This window comes from Brachyhypopomus gauderio, chromosome 18, assembly GCF_052324685.1.
Source record: "Brachyhypopomus gauderio isolate BG-103 chromosome 18, BGAUD_0.2, whole genome shotgun sequence".
Taxonomy (NCBI): Eukaryota; Metazoa; Chordata; class Actinopteri; order Gymnotiformes; family Hypopomidae; genus Brachyhypopomus; species Brachyhypopomus gauderio.
This window is the reverse complement of record NC_135228.1, coordinates 9,857,600-9,863,848: the sequence shown is the minus strand read 5'-3', so window position 1 is coordinate 9,863,848 and position 6,249 is coordinate 9,857,600.

The window sequence follows — 6,249 nt, the reverse complement described above, 5'->3', positions numbered from 1 at the left end:
ATTCAATACTGCAGGAATACATTTTTGTTTGTTTTTAGTTTTACTTTTATGATTGAAAAGCGAATTTCTAATTAATTCACTTTTACGAAAACCGGGGCCTGTGTAGAAATAATAACACATGTGAATAATATCGCTATAGTTTGTCCTATATTGCAACATGTTTTAACACGTTAAACGAAATGCAGGAGCATTTATATAATTAGCAATGAAAGGACCTATAAGGACCTGTGGCAAGGAGACCTGAGACACGCAGAAGACACGCTGGAAGGAGGCCAGGCTCAAAATGGGAACCCGACCTCAGCACTAGATCTTGAAATCATAGTCACATGAAGTATACTTTGATTAAATAGAGGTTATATCATAGAGATGAAAGATCTAACTAATGCTACCTAAAGGCAGACTCGGAGTGTTAGACTTATGAGAACATACATAAGTATTAGCATAAAAGAGCAAAAACCTAATTTGGGTTTGTTGAGGTTCTCTTTGATTTGGTTAGGGACCGTGGTGATCCAAATATTTTTGAGGAGTAAGGGACAAGCCATTGATTAAACATTCTGTGAGATAAACTGTAGCATGATTTAGCAGCACATTCAAATGTTTATGAAGCGATTAGGAAGCCCCAGTCAAGAGAGTCAGAGTAACAAAAGAGGGACCATGACAGACGCCACACTGCTGTCTGACAGAACTGATTTCAATGGCATAACACTTGCATTGTACATTAATGATGTGTGTCGGCAATAGCTCTTAGGTTATTTAACGTGAACCCAGGCTTCAAGAAATAGCTCTAAATAAATAGGAAGGCTAATATTACCTAATATTTCTAATGTAGTCCACCATTTTAATAAATAACAGAAATCTTGTCATTACATAAAGGTATTTGCAACTTTAAGTCCACAGTTCTGAATATAAGTTCTCATTTAAATGGAACTTTAATGCAACCATTTTGTACCTATCTTGCATCGGTCGGTAAAACTTGCTTTAGCTCTAAAACGTAACTAACATACCATTAGACGCTAATCGCCACCGATTATATTCAATAATGAAAATACGTCTAAATCGTGTTATATAATTCACACCTCCTCACCCTCGCACTGGAGCTATCCATTCAGCACCACGAACGAGCGGACCACGATCTGTTACCGCCTTATAAAAAGCTTTTGAAAACTTGAAAGTGCCGTGTCACTCGCAAGTTAAAATCGTACTATGTCTTTAAAAAAAGACATAACGGTCCGTGCAAACTCACTGTGTCACCATTCGTGTGGTGGCGTGATTACGCAGCTTTTCGAGGTCGTACTCAGCAATATGACAATGTTCGGCAAGCACCCTACTGCGTGATATAATGCAGCCTGGAGGGCAAGCTACGGTTACTACCTAGTGATAAGTACGCGATTTTATCACGGGGAGCTAAAATGATGAAGTATGTCTCAAAACTGCAAAAAAAAAAAAAACTGGTAAGAGATTGGGAATAACACTGTAGTTTTAAAACTAGAAACAAGAGTTGTGTCAGACAGTATCTCATTACGTCGAAAGGGATTGAATTAGAAAAAACCATTTAAATGTAGCTAGCTAGTTAATTAGGCCTGAAAAAGTTTTTAATCCTTAGTTTTCGTCTAAACAGATGTAGACTCCCCTCGTTAGCACGCGCATAAAGACGCTGCATATGATATTCGGGAGTATAATTTCGACAGACATTGTGTTGGCATCACTAAAATTGTAACCCCCAATATGACCCTTATTGAACGTAGACATATGCTTTATATGGAATAGCCTACACATCCAGACAAGTCACCAAAATAAAATAACACATACGACGTCATAAAAAAGTCATAAGACGTTATTTGAATTTAGTTAATTGAGCACTCTAGTCTAGATAATTAGACAAGTAATACTGCGAAGTCCCGTGGTCAGAGGTTAACTTCGGTAGGCCATAGCAAGTAGCTACTGTTCCAGTCCTGAGAATGAAAATATATAGGCTAAATGTTTTCGTAATTCTCAGCATGAAAGGGCGTCGTTTCTGATTCTGCGAGGAGTCGGAATTCGGAACAACGCTACATTCAGAACAATGTAAATGGATTTATGATCCACTGTCCACGCTCAATCAGAGCACTCCTACATCTTGTTCATTCCCTTATCTGTTTGTCTACTTCAGTTACAACCTTTCTTTCTCTCTCTTCTTATTAAACTTTCTTGACTCCCATGTGTTGTGGATCTGTTCTTCTGGCGCCAGCTACTTAACACACTGCGGGCTGAACACATTTATAATGCTGTTTATGAACCTTGGTGTCTATGATGTATGTCTGAAGACGATATCAAAACCTTTATATTGTATAACAATCTTGTAAATAACACAAGAGTTGGCAGGTTTTTATCCAGAAACAAGAGTTGTGATAGCATCACCCGTGATAAAATCGCGTACTTATTATTTATCACTAGGTAGTCGCTGCTTACATCATGGGTAAAGGGATAAATGCTCTTTAAATGTAGCTAGCTAGCTAGGTATTTAGACTGAAACAAAGGCTTAAACTCCCTGATAAAAATCCAATTTAACACAACTTAGTCTATCTAAATAGCTAGCTAGGGGACTTATTCAATAAAGCTCTTTAAATATACTTAATCCCATTCAAAATAATGAGAAACTGTATAACACAACTATTGTTTATGGATAAAAACCTACAGAGTCCCTGCGTAAAATAATCAGTTCAGAAACACTTCCGTTGTGTTGTGGCCCACTTCCGTTGTGTCGTGACTGGAATTACAGGCTGTGCTTGAAATAGATTACTACATACTGGATACTGCATACTGGACTCAGTATATACTGGATACTGCATACTGGTCCTCGTAGTAGTATGCAGTACAGTTTCCAGTATGCAACAAAAGCAAAGCACACTACGGGGTCACGTGAACGTAGCGTTGCATGATGGGATGCAGTACACCACGAAGATAGCTCTGTTCGCATACTGGAATATTTTGCGGTATATATAAGTAGTAGGTAGTAATATAAGTAGTAGGTCATCCGGGTATGTTTCACGTACTGGAAATTTTCATTTTGGTCACATACTGCGTACGGCATACTGATTTGGGGCTCGATCAGTATGCCAGTAGTATGTAGTAGACTATTTCGAACACAGCCACAGTGTTTCTGTAACTGGAAGTTGTAAATGGAGGTTATTCTGTGTCAATTTTAAAATTAAAATGTAATACACAAAATAGCAATGTAATCCTAAATTTGCATTTACATGTTCCAATCATACAAGCAACTTTGAGCACAAAATTCAAATTCAAATGCAATAATCTCATTTACATTTGAAATGTGGTAGGCGTCTATTCATATTTCATTTACACATACATTTTGATGTTTTGGTCAGTTTAGGAACACCAGAGGAACATCAGATTAGGACTGAGCCGAGGCCGTCCAGAGAGAACACAAGGATGGCTTCAGTGCCATGATTAAAACACACATATGAAAAAGAGCTCTAACCTATACATCTAATGTGTTTAATGTATACTAAGAAAGCCTGGCATAAATGGAAATCATCAAATTTCCATCACACCGTTTATTAACTTTAGCTATCCTTTAGCTTAGCAAGGTGCCTTAATGTCTGACTTGTGCATAACCTTCTTCATAAAACAAAAAAAGCACCAGTAAAAAGGGTCCATGTAGAACACAGATTGTCATATGGTCGTTCTCATATAATGCAACCCAAATTAGTACAGTCAAAATTATTTAAATGAAGAAATAAATATTTAACAAAAAGTATCAAAACAAATGACAATATTTATGTCAGTTAAACCCCCTGCATCATCAATCATCGGTTTGATTGCATCAGTATTAAATAAACAAATAAAAAGCAAATGAATTATAAATATTACCATATAACAAGAAATAAATATAAAGGTGTTGCACAAATTTTTTCTTTTACTATTTTACATAGGCTATAGTGCAGAAAACAACTTCAAATCAAATCAAGGTTTATTTGTCACATACATAGTCATACACAGTACGACAGGCAGTGAAATGCTTTGGTGACTACTCCACCTTAAATTAAACTACAATAAATGGACAAAATATAGAATATAGAAATATTTAAAACCATAATAATAATAATAATAATACAGTTAAAAAGAGCCATTTAAGTGAAATGACTTAAAGTGACAAGGTTTAAAGTGGCTAGTTTAAGGTGACGAGGTGTGTGAAGTGACTGCTGGTGCATAAGTTGTGCAGCATACTTATAAAGCCTCATAGGTGTTATTCAGCTCTAATCTATACACATACATAAATATGTACATAAAGGCATAAGGACAGTATACAAGCATATACCTCTATACACATTACATATGCCTGCATATATACATCTACACATATATATATATATATATATATATATATATATATATATATATATATATATATATATATATATAGATTGTGCATTTTTGCATTAAAAACCATGCTCGTTGAGGATTCGAATAGTTTGTGGGAAAAAGCTTCTTCTCATCCACTCTGTCCTGACTTTTAGGGCGTGAAAGCGCTTCCCGGAATGTAACAGGGAGAACAATCCGTTACTGGGGTGACTAGAGTCCTTTACTATCCTCCTGGCTCTTGTGCTGCACCATCTCTTGTATATGGACTGCAGGTCAGGAAGCACAGTCTGGATTGTGCGCTCAGCTGAACGCACCACCCTGTGTAGAGCCTGCCTGTCCTGCTTGGTGCAGTTCCCAAACCAGGTAGTGATGTTTCCAGTTATAATTGATTCAATGGTGCAGGTGTAGAAGTTTCGGAGTACCTTGGTTGGTAGTTTGAAGTCCCGTAATCGCCTGAGATGGTAGAGACGCTGGCGGGCCTTCTTTGCCAGCATGTTGGTGTGACAAGACCATGACAGGTCCTCAGTGATGTCAACTCCGAGGTACTTGAAATTGACACAGGATAACCTCCATACACGCATTGTCATTTTGATGCATTGGCTTTGCGTATTTACAGCTTGTTTTTCGCTTGCAGCAGAGACTTTCAGGGCCTCCGTAGTAACTATTAATATGGCAATAATCAGTCAATATCAAATGTTCTTTTAGTCTTTGTTGTTTATTAGGGTTTCATTTGTAGGCCTGGTATGCTAGATTGAAACCTTATGATTGTTCATATTAAAAACGATGTCTCACACTAGCCCGAGGAGCGGGTGTTACGTTGTGGAAACAAAGAGAACAATGAGATAGTTTACGCAATCCTGGCCTATATACAGTCATACTTGGCTTCTGATGGCTTTACAGAACATGAGATCATCACACAGCACATGAGATCATCACACACTTCCAGTCTCCAAATGAAGTCTCATGAGCCATTTATTATACATTATAATGGGCTTGAAAGGTCTGCACATGTTCTTAAACAAATGAATTGCAGCAATACTGAACTTGTTAGGTCAGTTGACTTGGATGATTATTTAACAGGTGATTTGGAAGCATCCTGTTGTGTGTCAAAGTGTAGAATTTTTTATTTTATTTTATGTAGTTTATTCCAGTATCTTATCCAAGCATTGCTACTCACTGGCCACTGTTTTAGGTAACATTATACCTATCTTGTGTGTTTTATGGGTGTAGAATTACAAACTGTACACAATTTATCAGTTACTTTCTTACCTTTATCAGTTACCTTCTACCCCTTTTAACCCTGCTCACAGTCTTAACACAGAAGCACAGGGTATTTTTTGAGCAGCTGACCACACTAAGCACAGCAATGTTACATATTACAGTACTGGGCATTGTGCTGGTGTGAATCATTTATGTGCAGATGCTTTTGACATCAGGGTGTGGGTCATCTGGCCTTTATCATAATCATCTATGGAGGAAGCAAGTTCCTAACAGAGCACATCAAGTATAATGGCATTGGTCCGGCCGCTGCGCCCATGATGAGTGATTCCCCTGCTTAGCAGACTGCGTTCAAACTCAGTTATGTGGATCATAATTAAATCATAGGCTCATCAGAGTCCAGTTCTGGTTTTACTCGGTCAGAACCATAGAAGAATTTCCTCTAATATTTATGTCCAGTACTGTATGATTTTCATATGGTTCTTCAGTTTTTGTCTCAATTTGAAAACATTGGTACTTTACATTGTGAGAAAATTTCATGATGAGTGAATAGAAGGGATAAAAAATTGGATGAGTGGAACAGCCCGTGCCTGCATCTGCTCTACTGTTGTAAACCGTTTTGCTGTTTATTAACATGTGTTTCCTACCATGTCACCTTTAATTTTCAAA